The 19228-nt window shown below is 34.1% G+C and overlaps 2 long non-coding RNA genes across 3 annotated transcripts; one reads left to right on the plus strand and one right to left on the minus strand.

Annotated features, from left to right (window-relative positions):
- Positions 1-789: 789 nt before the first annotated feature.
- On the minus strand, positions 790-6147 carry LOC144194655 (uncharacterized). Its single transcript, XR_013325947.1, has 3 exons — positions 6010-6147; positions 4880-5026; positions 790-850 (listed from the first exon to the last, which is right to left on the minus strand). It is a non-coding gene; the product is annotated as an uncharacterized LOC144194655 (long non-coding RNA).
- LOC144194654 (uncharacterized) lies at positions 4321-15376 on the plus strand. Of its 2 annotated transcripts, none has more exons than XR_013325945.1 (4): positions 4321-4361; positions 11728-11889; positions 13319-13441; positions 14999-15376. It is a non-coding gene; the product is annotated as an uncharacterized LOC144194654 (long non-coding RNA). The 2 variants fall into 2 exon arrangements; XR_013325946.1 differs by lacking the exon at positions 4321-4361 and adding an exon at positions 4916-5048.
- The last annotated feature ends 3852 nt before the right edge of the window (positions 15377-19228 follow it).

Here is a 19228-nt window from a genome sequence, read left to right on the forward strand (position 1 = left end):
AGGGGGCACTGTGGGTGTGCGGCCTGTTGATTTTTGTAGCAGAGTGGCACACATCATGTTTGAGTTTTCTCAGGAGGCTTTTTTTGGTGGCGGTGAGTGTTTGCAGATGATAATGCAATTAATTAAAGGGCCAATCATTTTAGCCGTTGCGCGGGTGTGTCGCGTCGTGAAGCGTTTTTCGGGCGCAAATGCGTTTCAAGCTTTTTCGGAACGTCATGGTCATTTTTAGGGGTCTTTTTTATGACTGGTGCGCTAAATAAAAATGATTTAGAGGGCATTTATTGCCGTTTCTGTGTGAGTGAGGCCTCGGGAACTAAATATTTCTTTGGGGTGCTGAATTGGGAGTCTGCTATTTTTTGATTTAATGGTTTGAGCTTGTTTGGGAGGAAAAACTGGGGAAAAAAATGTGGTGGGTGGATGTTTATCCTCTGTTTGACTAGTATGTTGAGCTAAGCTAATTTAGCCATGTACAGTCTTGACTCGATTATCACTTTTTTGTGATTTTTTTTTTGCCATTATTAAAAAAAACTGTCTTTTTTACATTTAAAAAATAATAATAATAATTTTAAAAACTATTTTTTTAAATTAAAAAAACTATTTTTTTAATTAAAAAACTATTTTTTTAATGAAAAAACTATTTTTAAATGAAAAAAAACTATTTTGTTTTATAAAAAAATACTTTTTTTAAAGTTGAAAAACACTTTAAATTCAAGAAAACTATTTTTTTTATTCAAAAGCACTTTAAATTAGAATATTATTTCTCTAGATTAGATTAGAACTTTTTTTCTTACCGTATTAGGGACATTTTCTTGTTTGCAGTAGGAAGACAGACACAGAAGACATTGTAGAACTAGGGAAAAAAAATATAAATTAAATTAAATTAGTTAAATCAAACAGACCCCCAAAAGTAAAACTTATACTTCAGTGCACCTTTTATAAATGTTTTTTTTAATCGATTCTGCGATATATTACATTGCAAAAATATGACATTGATTAAAAATCGGTCAGAAATAGTTTACACTTGTGTTATTGGTTAAAATACTCAAGCGTCTGCACTTCCACTCCTGTCCACTAGTAGGCGGTACATGCGGTTAATGTACAATTGGACATACGAGGGTGTCGTGGCCCAGCTCAAGTCCCATATCAAATTTGACTAAATATTACATTTACTAGTCATTACGTGAACAGGAGTATATTAATAATTAAGTTATTTTTGTCTTTTGGCCTGATAATGGATGCTACGCCTAAAATGTTCAAGCTAATGTTTTGACTTGCCATTTTTTTAAATAATTGTTTATTATTGCGTGCTAACAAGATGTTTTTTTTATATTTTGAATTCTATCTTTAAGCAGGTTTAGACAAAAAATGAAAGAATTTGATGATTTATTTTATTTTATTTTTATAAATATTTTCAGGCCAAAAAAAAGGTATAAAAATATTTGTATGTCCATTTTGATTCATTTTTTTCTTATCGTAGGTAAATACACAAGCCTGAATTATTTTTTTAAATTTTTATTTGAAATTTAATACAATTTTTGTTTATATTTTTTCACTTTTCGTTGTTTGACAAGTGCGACTTATATACCGAAAAGTACCAATAAACTTGCCTAACCTAATCAGGTACACACAAATAGTCTCTATAAAACATGCCAAGGTGAATTTTTTTCGGGCAGAAAAGAGACAGCCACTTGATGCTGACATTTTGCCAGCTGCGTCAACAACTCCTCACTTGTCTCACGTCAGTGTACGGGTTTCATACGGGGGGCTAATCAAGCCCTCTGTTGCTATTAGCAGCGTGAGGCGGATTGAGACAACGGAGGAGGTAGATGAGCCACCGACTCTCTCTCGTCTCTTGAATAGAGACAGCTGTAACGCGGCCGACAAGATGGATGGCATGACAATGCTCGGGGTGAACGTGAGGCGAGGCGAACGTTACGTGTCTCTTGGCAGCTCTTTAATTCAAGGCAGTGCTGTGGACTAGGGGGGGGGGGGGTTTCGGGGGTACGCTTTTTGTATTTTTTGCAAGCAGGGGACTAAAATGTAATGACATTTACAAATAGTAAATAAAATAACTTGATAAGATGGGGAATGTGTAGGATTACAGAGAAATTTTCAAGGATGTAGTTGTGGATAGGTGACGCGGTGGTTAAGTGGTTAGTAAGTGGCATCGCGATTCTGGGGTCGAGGGTTTGATTTCAGGCAGGTGGAAATTGTTGACATTTTTTGGGACATTTTTTGAGATTTCTGGAAAATATTGCAATTCTGTAAAACTGTGAAGTTTGAGACCCAAAATGGCGAGGGATGAATATCACGGTGAATGTAGACCACAGGTGTTAAAGTGGCGGCCCGGGGGCCAAATTTGGCCCGCTGCATCATTTTGTGCGGCCCGAGAAAGTAAATAATGAGTGCCAACTTTCTGTTTTAGGATCAAATTAAAATGAAAAGTATAGATGTATACTAAATTTCCTGATTTTCCCCTTTTTAAATCAATAATTGTCATTTTTTAATATATTTTCTTCTGTGTTTTTAGTTCAAAAATAATTTTGTAAAATCTAAAAATATATTTCAAAAAAAGCTAAAATAAACATTGATTTAGATCTATAAAAAACAGAATATTCAGGGTTTTTAATCCAGTTCTTTTAATCCATTTATAAAAACAAAAAAATCTAAATATTATATCTAAAATGATCCGCCCACAAGTTGACGTTAATAACCAAACATGGCCATGATAAACAAAAAATTGTGTATTAATTTTTTTTATTTCAGCTTACGCTTATGAGTTTCAGCATGAATGTTCTATTTCTTATGAATTTAATTCAAAAAATAAATATATAGCAGAAAAAAATATCGCAAAATAGTGAATATGCGATAATCGAGGGATTACTGTACCCAGAATCCTCAGCTCTGTCACTCTCCACCAGTCTAACAGTTACCCCTATTCAGTTCAGTATTATCATGTAATTTCCTCAAACCTCATTTGTACGCTTTGTCATCTTCCATTCGCCCCGTGTTTGCACTCAGCTCTAGATGAAACGCGGGTAGCGACCTGTTTGTGTATTTATTCTGGGTGGAAAACACGCAGCACCGTCTTACTAAGATGGATCTGCTTTACTCCCAAAGTGGACGCCACGGGCGACAGCGGCGATACAGTTACAAATGGTTTTAATCAGACGGCGAGAACATTGGATTTATAGCGAGTTGCCGGCCGTTTGCCGGCGCTGACGTTAACGAGCGGGCCGTTTGAGAAAGACGTGGCAAAGTTTGGGTCATTTAGCCACGATCAAAATCTATGTGGCTCGTGAGAGCCTTGACCTTTGCGGAGCTTTGGCTTTTAACGCCTGCAAAGATAGCTGTTTGTGGACTGGGTTGGTGTTGTTCCACTCCAGTCCTACAGAGGGCAGTGTCTTAATTAATGGTGATTTTTCTTTCCTTTTTTTTAAATCCGAAATTTGATGCATTTATTTTTGTTTCTCGAGTAAGTCTAATTTATTTTTTGACAGAGCATAAGCATTTGAATTAAAATAATTCAAATGCTTATGGGTTGGTGTTGTTCCACTCCAGTCCTACAGAGGGCAGTCTCTTAATTAATGGTGATTTTTTTTATCTGAAATTTGGTCCATTTATTTTTATTTTTTCGAGTAAGTCTAATTTATTTTAATTTTTTGACAGAGCATAAGCATTTGAATTAGCATAATTCAAATGCTTATAGGTTGATGTTGTTCCACTCCAGTCCTACAGAGGGCAGTGTCTTACTTAATGGTGATTTTTCTTTCCTTTTTTTTTAACCAAAATTTGATCCATTTATTTTTGTTTTTTTCGAGTAAGTCTAATTTATTGTTATTTTTGACAGATATTTTTTGAATCAGCATAATTCAAATGCTTATGCATAATTCAAATGCTCATGGGTTTATGCTGTTCCACTCCAGTCCTACAGAGGGCAGTGTCTTCATTAATGGTGATTTTTCTTTTTTTTATCAGAAATTTGGTCCATTTATTTTTATTTCTCGAGTAAGTCTAATTTATTGTTATTTTTTGACAGAGCTTAAGCATTTGAATTAGCATCGTGGAGCATAATTGTAGATTTTTTTTATTTATACGATTTAAGAGACCACAGAGCGAAAACAATAAAAAAAAACAGTTTTAGTCTTTTTAATTATACTTAGGAATGCTTCAACATATGAAATATCAATACATTTGGGTTGGTGTTTGTGTTTTCCACTCCAGTCCTACAGATGGCAGCGTCTTAAATAATGGTGTTGTTGTTGGTTCATCCAAAACTTTGTTTCTCAAATAAGTCTAACTTATTTTTTTCTTTTTGACAGAGCACAAGCATTTGAATACGCAACGTGGAACATAACAGGGTATGTTTTTATTTATTTATACGATTTAAGAGACGAAAACAGAGCGAAAACAATTTAAAAAAATAAGAGTTTTAGTCTGGCAGCTAACGTTTCGCTATCTTTTAGCAATTTCAATGGACCAACTTTCTTATGATAAATTAGACACAATGACCATAAATTCTCAAAATACACACAATTAAAACCCTATAATTTCCCATAACAACCAAAATATTTTTAAAATATAATATATTATTCATTTTTAAAGAGTCCTGACAAATTTTAGTGTGTGTTAAGTGTGTTAAGAGCCACAATAGATACAAAATATGATACAAATAATTTTGACCGGGAGCCTTATGCGGCTCGAGAGCCACGTTTGCCATTCCTGCCCTATAATGTAGATTAACTGCAATTGTATTGTACTTTACAGTATAAAATCGACATTCTGACCCAGATTAGCTCACATTGATCTGAAACAGCTTTTAATAGACGACAAGGAAAATTGCGATTTAATCATTGAAATGTTGTTTAGCATCACCAACCTTTTTAATCGTTCTCCACTCCACCTTGGTCACCTTCCTTCATCGTCCACCTGCCCCGTCAGGTCGTTCTCGTGTGAGACGAGGCAGCTGTCGCGGTGTCCCAGCGGAGCGCTCGGGCATATGGCCGAATTATCATATCAAACCTGCCTGGCATCAAACGCTTACATGAGTGAGTATCAGGGACGCTAGCCTATGCCATAAATGATGACCTTCTCCATAACAAACAGGGACATTATTTCTTGTTGAAAAAGTTGTCAATACTAGAAAAATATATATACCTACTTTCGTTTTTTTTTTTTGTATTTTTACTAGTTTTCTTTTATTGACATTTTTTAATTAATTGTTTTACTTGCAAATTATGCTTTCCATTATTTAAATACAACAAATTGTCCACAGTTTTCATATTTTGACTGACCAATTTTATATTATTTCAACCCGCCACTCATTAAAAAAAATTTGACTAATTGGAAATTGAGGAGTGCTTCTTTTTAATTATTTTCTTAATTTTTTAAACTTTTTTTTATTTTATTTGTTTTTTGTCTGTATTATACACTTAATTTGACTAATTGGAAATTTAGGAGAGGTTCTTTTAAAATATTTTATTGTTTTTTTAACCTATTTTTTCCATCTTATATATTTTTGTCTATATATTTTACTTTTAGTATTTCATTTAAATTTCAGGTTTCATTCTTTCCCTACAAAAAAAAACAAAAAACAAAATCCACCCATAACTAAAAAGCATTCGTTGTTCATTTTAATTTAATTATCTTAGTTGCAAATTTGATTTCAATTATTCAAGATGAAAACCGTCTAGCGGATCTTTTGTTTGTTTTTTCCAGTTGAATGTTTTGGCTGTTATTGTGTACTTTTTTTTCAAATGGAAGCTAGTAACATTAAAAAAAAAAAATCTCTATTTCACGGTTAAAAAATTTAATTGAAGCATGTGTACTTTCTCAATGAGGTTAAAACATGTTTTGCTGTCTTTTTGCATTGAACAAATCTAAAGGGAAAATCTTTTAATTTAAAACTATGTCACCTATATTAACAATAATAATTCTCATCAAAGTTTTAACAGCAGGAATCACATAAACCTTCAAAATTATTCCATAATCAAACATTTTCACACTGACCTCATGTCACCAAAAGTTGTTGTCTGCAGACCCTGAACAACTTCCGGTTGTAGTAATGCAAAAATAATTAATGTAATGCTTTTAATCGGATAATTTTATAACTTTTCACCAAATATGACTTAATTTTCTTAATATTACGCAAAAAATAAAAATTTTCACTCACACTAGCTTTACGTCGGCAAAAGTTGATACTCTGGAAATCAAACAACTTCCTGTTTATGTTTGAAAAAAATAAACAAAATTACTTTCACAATTTGAATTTAGTAAACGTATAATTATAATTAACATTTAACCTTGTAATAGTTTAATTTTAATCGCGTTATTTCAATATTATTTATTCTTTCTTAATAATATAGTGTATGACTTTTTGCAATTTTGCACACGGCACTCGAGTGTGCCGCTGGACAGTGATTGCGCAATACAGCTGTAGAATAGTAATATATCTTAAAAGTCTGATCTCGTTTTTTTGCCGCAATTTTTTTTAAATAAATAAATCTGGCTGATTAAGCCACGAAGATGGTGTTGCAATTTGTAGTCGCTTTTCTGGCAGAGAGGCAATGAATATTTAATATAAAAATAAAAAAAAAGATGGAGTGTGCACATATGGTGACTGGGTTGGTTTAAAGGTGTTCAAAGTAAAAAAAAAAAAGGGGGAAAGACTTTTTTTGTTTGGCCATCTCCAATTCCCCGGAGATCTCATTTGGCGGGGAAGTGATGTGATTAGCCGCGCTCTCCGGGAGTCGCTCTCATGGGTTCCCCCAGCCGAGGGCTTCACTTGAATCTCAATCACGGGATGAATGAGAAAAATCATTATTCTTTCAAAAGAAGAGAAGAGAGAAGCTGTTATTCTAATCTGTCAGATGACACCAGAGATCTTCTTCCTCTTGGCCTGCCCACAAATAGGAATACATCAAGTTCTTCAAAACTTTATACAATATTTTTCTCTTTTTCCCAAGAAAAATGCCAAATTGCCATGTTCGTACAAAGGGGAAAATGGCCGATCCAATAATAGTATTCCATTACGAAGTAAAAATATCTTCATATTACCAGAACTATATTTTCTTATCGAATTGTCGTCAAAATCCTGTCAACAAAACTGAAAGAAACAATAAACTGTAAAAAGAACAACAATAAGATGACAAAAATAGTAAAAATCGGAAATTTTTGTCGTAATAATAACGTTGGTGAAGTGTTTAGCATGTTGTGCCTCGCAGTTTTGAGCTCGAGGGTTCAATATCCAGTTCGGGCCTTCCTGTGTGGAGTTTGACTGTTCTCCTTGGGGATTTTGTGGGTTTTCTCTGGGTACTCTCTGGGTTTCTTCACATATTCTGAAAACTTGCTGAATTGGAAAATTTTGGCGACGCAAAATTTGGCTCGCGGGGGGTGCTGGAGCCTATCCCAGCTGGCCAATCACAGGGCCTGATGAGACAGACAACAACTCTCACACTTTAGAGCAAGGGTGTCAGACTCGGGTTGGTTGGCGGGTTGCTTTAACGTCAACTTGATTTCATGTGGGCCATTTTAGATATAATATTTTGATTTTTTTAATACATTTATTAAAATAACTAGATTAAAATCTCTGAATATTCCGTTTTTTATAGATCTAAAACAATTTTTTATTTTAGCTTTTTTCAATATATTTTTAGATTTAAAAAAATGATTTTTGAACTAAAAACACAAAAAAATCTATTAAAAAATGACAATTATTAATTTAGAAGGTAAAATTTAGAAAAATTAATATACATCTATACTCTTCATTTTAATTTGATCCTAAAACAGAAAGTCGTGACTCATGATTTACTTTCCCGGGCCGCACAAAATGATGCGGCGGGCCAGATTTGGCCCCCGGGCCACCACTTTGACACCTGTGCTCTACATTCACCGGCATTGCGGCTCAAACTTAGCATCTTCACACCATTGCGATATTTTCCAGAAATCTCCTAAAAAAATTCCCTAAAAATGTCAAAAGTTTCTACCCGCCTGAAATCAAACCCTCGACCCCAAAATCGCGATGCCACTTACTAACCACTTAACCACCAATCAGCTTACCTTTTTGGAATGTGGGAGGAAACCAAGTACCCAGAGAAAACCCACACAAACTTAAAAAGAGACCTTGCAAAAACTCCACCCAGTTGCACCCACCAAAATTCGAACCTGAGACCCCAAACCTGTGAGGCTAACATGCTAACCACTCAATATTTAAGTTGTAAAATTACTAAATTAAAGTTCGTATGTAACTTGAACCCAAATTTTTCACTGCTAAATATTGTTAAGTGACAAAAACATAGTCTGAAAAACCAGTTTGTATACAACAATAGCAAAAAAAATCATTTAAAGCTAACGTTATTTTCCCAATCATTCTCTTGAAGTATTTAGCCCCTCCCACTTCCAGTCGGCAAATATTCAAATTACACGTCGATTCCGAAATGAATGCCGTGGATTTTTTGATGGCGACATATAAATCTAGCAATCTGCAAGTCTGAATAACTCTTGATTACTTCTTCGATGTGTACTGGTACTTGTTATTGAAATGTTTCCTTGAACGTGGCCTTCACAGCAGGGGGCGCCCTCTTTCCCTCTTTTAATGCAAATGTACGCCGCCTCGTCTCAATCTAACACGATTATTTAGTCTGCGTAAGCACCCCAGCGGGGAATGATGACTATTTTTTAAACGTTAAATGCGCTAGTGTTTGCGTAGCGCAATCAGTAGCTACGGAAACGTTGCATTTTGCCATTTAATTACAGTCTGTTTTGCATTGTTGTGCTTTCGTTTCAATAAAATACAACAAAAAGTCTGAAGTAAAAGTGGATTTTCAGGCTAAACGCGGGTGTTTATAATTTTAAAAATGCTTTGGAGAAGGGTTATAATAGCTCCAAACCAGATAAGGGCAAACTACGGCCGGCGGGCCACATACGGTCCGTTAAGCTTTTTAATCCGGCCTGCCGACGTTGTCCAAATATTTCTTTTCCCAAGATGGCGCCGTCACACGGAAGCCAGTGGTAGTAGCTGAGTCCACTCTTATTTTTTTTGGTGTTTTACAGCCCCTCTATCTTTTTTTTAAACTTCATAATAATAAATATTTCTTGATACATTCATTTTTACTTGACTTTGTACTTTATACTTTTTACTTGACTTTGTACTTTATACTTTTTACTTGACTTTGTACTTTATACTTTTTATTTGACCCTGGACTTTATACTTTTTACTTGACTTTGTATTTTATACTTTTAATTTGACTTTGTACTTTATACTTTTTACTTGACTTTGTACTTTATACTTTTTACTTGACTTTGTACTTCATACTTTTTCCTTGACTTTGTATTTTATACTTTTTACTTGACTTTGTAATTTATACTTTTTATTTGACTTTGTACTTTATACTTGACTTTGTACTTTATACTTTTTACTTGACTTTGTACTTTATACTTTTTACTTGACTTTGTACTTTATACTTTTAATTTGACTTTGTACTTTATACTTTTTATTTGACTTTGTACTTTATACTTTTTACTTGACTTTGTACTTTATACTTTTTATTTGACTTTGGACTTTATACTTTTTACTTGACTTTGTACTTTATACTTTTTACTTGACTTTGTACTTTATACTTTTCATTTGACTTTGTACTTTATACTTTTTATTTGACTTTGTACTTTATACTTTTTATTTGACTTCGTACTTTATAGTTTATACTTTTTACTTGACTTTGTACTTTATAGTTTATACTTTTTACTTGACTTTGTACTTTATACTTTTTACTTTAATGATGAGTGATGAGTATGTTCATACTTGAGTCCTTTTTCTCTGTTTATGTTTCATACGTACTGTTAACGGATGCACTTTTTTACATGTATCGTATCTTGTACAGACCCCGCCCATATGTCAAATTTTTAAAGTCAATGTAGCCCCTGGGCCCAAAAGTTTGTCTACCCCTGAATTAAACTATAAATCGACCAATTATCACGGCTAATATTTGGACATTTGACGAATATCGGTATCTAACCAGAAGAAATAAATTTAAAACCAGGTTGTTTCACCTCATACACAACCATGACTCTCTTCTGCCTGAGTTAGCTTAACATAAACGACCTAACACAGCTGCTCGGTAGGTCGAAGGCCTTAATGTCTTGCAACTGCTATGCCTTTTTAAAAATATATATATATATTTCTACAGAAAAAATATAAAATATAATGTAAATTTCTTTTTCGAAATTATTTATTTTAGCAATTAGTTAATTTTTGGTTTAAATATGGAAAAAAATCACTTTTTCAGGACATAAGCGCCACACCTCCTGTTGAAAGAGTCCTTCTCCAACCCCGTTTGAATGCAAAACTGTCCGCCGATAGCCTTTGCGTCGTCTCCGACTCGTCAATCGGGATGTCGTCTCCAGCGCGATGAGTGTCGCAATGAGCAATTTCCAACAAGCGGCGGCAGAAAGTGTCCGGGGAGCAAAATGAAACTTGCAGGCGCCGCCTGAAGGGATATTTATACCTGCCGTTTTTGCCTTTTTTTCCTCTTCTCTCAGCACACTTTTCCATCAGTAACTCTTTCACTTGAGCGACAGCATGGCCGCTCATATAACGTGTCAGGCTTTTTCCACTTGAGGTGTCAAGCACTGGGGACTGTCAGAATAAAACACGATATGCGGTTAACCCCCACACGGTACTTATCGAGAAATAAAGTAAGCATACATACCTGTCAACCTCAGCCAATGGCTCCCCTTATTAATGATTGCAATTCCCCTGATTAATTGATTAAAAATACCCACAAATGCAACGCGGCACATATTTACCCTATTTTCACGACTATAAGGCGCATCGCATTATAAGGCGCACCCTCAATGAATGACATTTTTTTCCATATATAAGGCGCACTGTATTATACGGCGCACTGTCTATTTTGGAGAAAATATTAGACTTTTAAGTGCGCCTTATAGTCGTGAAAATACGGTAATTGCTATTGACTTCCAGCTATGAAGCACTCACTACTTTACAGTCACCTCTACAGCCAGCCATTGTTGATGTTTTGGATTTTTTTTTTTGTATAAAATCTTGCAGTGGGGGAAGAGCTATACGATGGAAGATGTTGTAAACTAAGATGGCATCTGCGTATTTAACAGTATTGTTTCAGTTCAGGCGTTTGTGTTTTTTTTAATATCCGACAGGGGTAGTTTTTGGTTTTTGGTTTTGTTTTTTTCCATATATAAAGCGCACTGTATTATAAGGCGCACTGTCTATTTTGGAGAAAATTCAAGACTTTTAAGTGTGCCTTATAGTGGTGAAAATATGGTAATTGCTATTGACTTCAAGGTATGGAGCACACTACTTTACAGTCACCTCTGGAGCCAGCCATTGTTGATGTTTTGGATTTTTTTGTATAAAATCTTGCAGTGAGGGAGGAGCTATATGATGGAAGATTTTTAAGTGTGCCTTATAGTCGTAAAAATACAGTAATTGATTTTTTACCCAAAAATAATTAACCGAACAGATGTATGATTGGATTGGATTAAATTTAATGTTTACGACTATCAATGGTGGTTAAGTAAATCAACTTTTTGGGCCAAAAATAAAGCACAAATTAAAAAAAAAAATTTGGCGACTCACTAAACTGAAGTTTAGCTTGACAACTCGGACGCTGCTCATTGGTCAAACGCCACGCACAACCAGTCTCGTTAATGTCTTAAACGATTACCATCTCCTCTTTGTCTCATCAACAGGAATCATCATCATCGAGCGGAAGGAATTGAACGCGCGCAAGCCATCCAGTCAACCCGCCGCCAATCAATGACGTCTCCAAGACCATATGAGCCAAGCGTGTCAAACTCCCCTTGGTCTGCGGGCCGAATCCAGCTTAATTTGAGATCAAGCGGGCCGAACCAGTAAGTAAACTCATTGCAAAATGACATAGAACTAACAATAAGCCCACTTTTTTACTTTGTATTAGTCACTAATACTAATAATTAATGCAAAGAATGAGTAAATTATCAAAGTGTTTATTAACAGAATTTTCCTTTTACATTATGAACAATATATTATGAACAAGAGAATAACATAAGAACATAAATAAATATCAATTCATGTTGTTTGCACGTACTAAAACACTGCGCCCCTAGCGGATAATACAAGAACTACAATGTTGAAAGAAAATTCATATTTTTTTGTACAATGCAGCTTTCTTCCCCGGGCCGTACCAAACCACCAGACGGGCCGGATCCGGCCCGCGGGCCGTATGTTTGACACCCCTGTATTAGTCACTAATACTAATAATTACTGCAAAGAATGAGTAAATTATCAAAATGTTTATTAACAGAATTTTCCTTTTACATTATGAACAATATATTATGAACAAGAGAATAACATAAGAACATAAATAAAGTATGTGCAATTTTAACAACACTTTTACACAGTTATACATAAAACTCATCACAGAAATAGTAAAAATGTTCCAAAAACCTTTAGTACCAGCCTTGTGGAACTTAGAAACACTGTTTTTCAACATCTGGAAAGCAATTTGAACAAATGAATAATGCTTTCATGTTGTTTACACATACTAAAACAGTGCGCCCTCTAGCGGATAATGCAAGAACTACAAATTTTAAAGAAAATTCATATTTTTTTTATACAATGCAGCTTTCTTCCCCGGACCGTACTAAACCACCAGACGGGCCGGATCCGGCCCGCGGGCCGTATGTTTGACACCACTGATATAAGCAATTTCCAAACTAATTTGATGACTTTCTCATAAACAAAAAAAGCCATTTTAATTTTCCTTCACGTCTAAATTCATGAAAAATGAAGCCTATCGACTTCCAAGGCAAAACTATTTCAACCCGACAAAGTTTTGCCGTTTAAATTCTCCATTTTTTGGGCAATATGGCCTATCGGCAATTATTTAAAATGAGTTATGGTGACAAGCTTGTGATTGAAAAAACATTTTTTTTCCAACAATAGCTCAAAAAGCTGATGACCTGTTGCTAAGGGAAGGTCGCTGGCGTTTTTTCTAATTGGAGCCACCCGGCCGGGAAAAAATGGCGTCACGGCGAATAACACGAGGCGCCGCGTATTTCATCACCGGCGTCCATCGCCATTAGCGTCTGAGAGGCTTCATCACCCCTCAAGGCCGCTTCAATGCGCAGTCACAGTTAAGCGAATTCGGGTCGACTTGGAGTGCAAGAATGGAATTTCTATAGTGTGGTTGTCCAAACCATGGCCCGCGGGCTAATTGTGGCCCAACTTATGACACATTTTGGTATCGAACCCAAACCGTGTAATAGTAAAGGTTCTTTTTTTCATTCATTCTCCGTACAGGTTCTCTTCACAAGGGTTGCAAGGTTGCTGGAGTCTATCCCTGTCTATTTCGGGAACTGGGCGGGGCATGCCTTGAATTGGTGGGCAGCCAATCGCAGGACAGAAGGAGATGGACAACTAATTGTAAGTAGGGGTTAATTTAGAGTGTTTAAAAAGCTTACCAAGCATGTTTTTTAGGGTGATGGAGTAAACCAAAGTCAATGCATTTAGATTTTTTTGTGTTTTTTTAACCTGGTACAGTGATACCGTGAGATATGAGCTTAATGCGTTCTGGGACTGTACTCTTATGTCAATTTACTGGTACCTTAAATGAATGTTAGCAACAGAAATGAACTAAAAACTAATTCATTTGTTGCATCCGTCTGGAAAAAAAAACCCCGAAACAGGATATTGGATTGGTGAAACATCTACATTTGTTCTAATTTGCCATCTTTTAACATAGGAACAAATAACTAGTGGTTTAATAGTACTACAATTAGACGGATTTTAGGGTTAATCCTAACCCTAACCCCTAACCCTAATTAGTGGTTTAATAGTACTAAAAATAGACAGATTTTAGGGTTAATCCTTACCCTAAACCTAACCCCTAACCCTAACTAGGGGTTTAATAGTACTAAAATTAGACAGATATTAGGGTTAATCCTAACCCTAACCCTAACTAGTGGTTTAATAGTACTAAAATTAGACGGATTTTAGGGTTAATCGTAACCCTAAACCTAACCCTAACCCCTAACCCTAACTAGTGGTTTAATAGTACTAAAATTAGACAGATTTTAGGGTTAATCCTAACCCTAACCCTAATCCCTAACCCTAACTAGTGGTTTAATAGTACTAAAATTAGACAGATTTTAGGGTTAATCCTAATCCTAACCCCTAACCCTAACCCCTAACCCTAACCCCTAACCCTAACCCCTAACCCTAACCCCTAACCCCTAACCCCTAACCCTAACCCCTAACCCTAACCCCTAACCCCTAACCCTAACCCCTAACCCTAACCCCTAACCCCTAACCCTAACCCTAACCCTAACCCTAACCCCCTAACCCTAACCCTAACCCTAACCCCCTAACCCCAACCCCCTAACCCCCTAACCCCAACCCCCTAACCCTAACCCCCTAACTCTAACCCTAACCCCCTAACCCTAACCCTTAGGGTTAACCCTAACCCAAAGTACCAACGCATACATTTTGCATTATCTTTACTCGCCTAAAAATAACGTCCGTCAAATCGGCAAAATTGAATTAGATCGGAAGTCAAAAAGACACTGAAAAGTCCTACTTTTATTGTTAAAGCACCACTTCATTGTTGTCCAACCTTTGACGTCGGAATCACTAAAAAAAGACTCTTGTTCGTATCGTCCAACCAAAAAGTGACAAATCAACACGGAGCCGCCTGATTGGCCCTGTTGAACAACTCACAGTTCTCATATATATGTAAATTCACCTTCTCTGTCCGATTCGAGTGACAACGTTGAATATTTGCCGTGTTTTTCTGCATCTGCTGTCAAGTTTAGGATGACAGATTCCGTTGCCGCCGTTTTTTTTGCGTTATCGTCCCGTAAACACTTTCTTTTTTTGAAAAGCTCTCGTCAAATCAAACATGACCGCACCCGTGTTTGGATTCGATGTATGGTTTTTTACGCTTCGATATTCTAAAGATGTCTCCTCTTTTTGGTCCACCAGAGAACTTCTTCAGGGTGAGAAATCAGGATGCTGAAAACGACACCCGCTGGACTCGAAGAGCGCAAAAAAACGATTTAAAAACATGGAGGTGAAGCCGGCGTTTGATGGATGAGGAAAAAATAGCATGCTATCCTTTATGTGCTGTTGTGTATTATTGCAATCATTGTTGTTTATTTTCTAGACTCTCATTTTTCATATCTTGCCATTGTTATTTTTATTTTTAACTGTTCTTTTCTTTGAAACTTTTAAAAGGCTGTTATATAATATTACGTAGTGACCTACAAATGTTGACTTGTTTAAGGCAGTTACTCCAGAAAAAGTTTTCTTGTTATATAAAATACTCCTTTTATACCATTTTAAAAAGTATATTTGTGTACATTTTGTTCAATTTTTTTTTCCCAATTTCTATGTATTTCTATATATTTTGTTTGTTCTATGATGTATATACATGTGTATATTATATGTATGTATTATATGTTTATGTGTATATTATATGTATATATGTGTATATTATATGTATGTGTGTATATTATAAGTATATGTGTATATTATATGTATATATGTGTATATTATATGTATATATGTGTATATTATATGTGTATTTGTGTATATTATGTATATTATATGTATGTGTATATTATATGTATATATGTGTATATTATATGTATATATGTGTGTATTATATGTATATATGTGTATATTATATGTATATATGTGTATATTATATGTGTATTTGTGTATATTATGTATATTTGTGTATATTATATGTATATGTGTATATTATATGTATATATGTGTATATTATATGTATATGTGTGAATATTATATATATATATACGTGTATATTATATGTATATATGTGTATATTATATGTATGTATGTGAATTTTATATGTATATTTGTGTATGTTATATGTATATTTGTGTATATTATATGTATATTTGTGTATATTATATGTATATATGTGTATATTATATGTATATGTTTATAGTGTATGTATATGTGTATATATATGTATATATGTGTATTTTATATGTATATGTGTATATTATGTGTATATATATGTATACGTGTATAAATATGTTTTTTTTCAAATAGGGGTGACCCTACTTGGCTGTTTTTCATTTATCGCGGCCATGTGTGGTGTACATTAAACACGATAATCGAGGGATTACTGTAATACTCTTTGTTATGATCTTTCATAAGTCTGGCTTCCCCATCAACGTGGCTGGAGGAACTCCGCAAAAGCTTTGGATGTCTCGATTGTGGCGGCGGCGCAGTGACAATGACTTATGGTGACACCCCGCAGTCTCTTTGGCTTCTGCGCTTAAATGACGAATGGTGCTGCCTGTCAGCCAACATCTGTTCATGTTTTTTCTCACTTGGGCGACCGACCATCACTGGTCCATAAGCCACCCTTTCGTCCCCTCCGGCTGACTTTTTTTGGAGGGTATTTAAAAACAAAAAAGGTAAACAGCGTTATAAAACGAAGGGGAAATTGTTCTAACAACTGTTGGTTGTAATATGAGTTTTAAAAACCACATAGTATAGTAAGGCTTTTTTCACTAAAAACCACACAGTATAGTAAGGCTTTTTTTCACTAAAAACCACATAGTATAGTAAGGCTTTTTTCTTCAAAAAACGACATAGTATAGTAAGGCTTTTTTCTTCAAAAAAACGACATAGTATAGTAAGGCTTTTTTCTTCAAAAAAACGACATAGTATAGTAAGGCTTTTTTCTTCAAAAAACGACATAGTATAGTAAGGCTTTTTTCTTCAAAAAACGACATAGTATAGTAAGGCTTTTTTCTTCAAAAAACGACATAGTATAGTAAGGCTTTTTTCTTCAAAAAATGACATAGTATAGTAAGGCTTTTATCTTCAAAAAAACGACATAGTATAGTAAGGCTTTTTTCTTTAAAAAACGACATAGTATTGTAAAGCTTTTTTCTTCAAAAAACGACATAGTATAGTAAGGCTTTTTTCTTCAAAAAACGACATAGTATAGTAAGGCTTTTTTCTTCAAAAAACGACATAGTATAGTAAGGCTTTTTTCTTCAAAAAACAACATAGTATAGTAAGGCTTTTTTCTTCAAAAAAACGACATAATATAGTAAGGCTTTTTTCTTCAAAAAACGACATAGTATAGTAAGGCTTTTTTCTTCAAAAAACGACATAGTATATTAAGGCTTTTTTCTTCAAAAAACAACATAGTATAGTAAGGCTTTTTTCTTCAAAAAACGACATAGTATAGTAAGGCTTTTTTCTTCAAAAAACGACATAGTATAGTAAGGCTTTTTTCTTCAAAAAACGACATAGTATTGTAAACCTTTTTTCTTCAAAAAACGACATAGTATAGTAAGGCTTTTTTCTTCAAAAAACGACATAGTATAGTAAGGCTTTTTTCTTCAAAAAAACGACATAGTATAGTAAGGCTTTTTTCTTCAAAAAACGACATAGTATAGTAAGGCTTTTTTCTTCAAAAAACGACATAGTATTGTAAAGCTTTTTTCTTCAAAAAACGACATAGTATAGTAAGGCTTTTTTCTTCAAAAAACGACATAGTATAGTAAGGCTTTTTTCTTCAAAAAACGACATAGTAAGGCTTTTTTCTTCAAAAAACGACATAGTATTGTAAACCTTTTTTCTTCAAAAAACGACATAGTATAGTAAGGCTTTTTTCTTCAAAAAAACGACATAGTATAGTAAGGCTTTTTTCTTCAAAAAACGACATAGTATAGTAAGGCTTTTTTCTTCAAAAAACGACATAGTATAGTAAGGCTTTTTTCTTCAAAAAACGACATAGTTATAGTAAGGCTTTTTTCTTCAAAAAACGACATAGTATAGTAAGGCTTTTTTCTTCAAAAAACGACATAATATAGTAAGGCTTTTTTCTTCAAAAAACGACATAGTATAGTAGGGCTTTTTTCTTCAAAAAATGACATAGTATAGTAAGGCTTTTATCTTCAAAAAAACGACATAGTATAGTAAGGCTTTTTTCTTTAAAAAACGACATAGTATTGTAAAGCTTTTTTCTTCAAAAAACGACATAGTATAGTAAGGCTTTTTTCTTCAAAAAACGACATAGTATAGTAAGGCTTTTTTCTTCAAAAAACGACATAGTATAATAAGGCTTTTTTCTTCAAAAACGACATAGTATTGTAAACCTTTTTTCTTCAAAAAACGACATAGTATAGTAAGGCTTTTTTCGTCAAAAAACGACATAGTATAGTAAGGCTTTTTTCTTCAAAAAACGTCATAGTATAGTAAGGCTTTTTTCTTTAAAAAACGACATAGTATAGTAAGGATTTTTATTCAAAAAACGACATAGTATAGTAAGGCTTTTTTCTTCAAAAAACGACATAGTATAGTAAGGATTTTTCTTCAAAAAATGACATAGTATAGTAAGGCTTTTTTCTTCAAAAAACGACATAGTATAGTAAGGCTTTTTTCTTCTACTTTACTATGTCGTTTTTTTGAAGAAAAAAAGCCTTACTATACTATGTCGTTTTTTGAAGAAAAAAGCCTTACTATACTATGTCGTTTTTTGAAGAAAAAAGCCTTACTATACTATGTCGTATTTTGAATAAAAATCCTTACTATACTATGTCGTTTTTTAAAGAAAAAAGCCTTACTATACTATGTCGTTTTTTGAAGAAAAAAGCCTTACTATACTATGTCGTTTTTTGACGAAAAAAGCCTTACTATACTATGTCGTTTTTTGAAGAAAAAAGGTTTACAATACTATGTCGTTTTTGAAGAAAAAAGCCTTATTATACTATGTCGTTTTTTGAAGAAAAAAGCCTTACTATACTATGTCGTTTTTTGAAGAAAAAAGCCTTACTATACTATGTCGTTTTTTGAAGAAAAAAGCCTTACTATACTATGTCGTTTTTTGAAGAAAAAAGCCTTACTATACTATGTCGTTTTTTGAAGAAAAAAGCCTTACTATACTATGTCGTTTTTTTTGAAGAAAAAAGCCTTACTATACTATGTCGTTTTTTGAAGAAAAAAGCCTTACCATTCATTTTAAAGAAAAAAATCTTTCTATACCATGTCATTTTTTCAATGAAAAGACTTTATTATACATGGTCATGTTTTTGAAGAAAAAAGCTTTACTATACATGGTCGTGTTTGTCAAGAAAAACGGCCTTACTATACGTGGTCATTGTTGTCAGGACTTGTTTATTTTTGGGTGCCCTGGTGGCGTAACAGGTAATTGTGTATGCC

The sequence above is a fragment of the Stigmatopora nigra genome, chromosome 3, assembly GCF_051989575.1.
Source record: "Stigmatopora nigra isolate UIUO_SnigA chromosome 3, RoL_Snig_1.1, whole genome shotgun sequence".
Lineage (NCBI taxonomy): Eukaryota > Metazoa > Chordata > Actinopteri > Syngnathiformes > Syngnathidae > Stigmatopora > Stigmatopora nigra.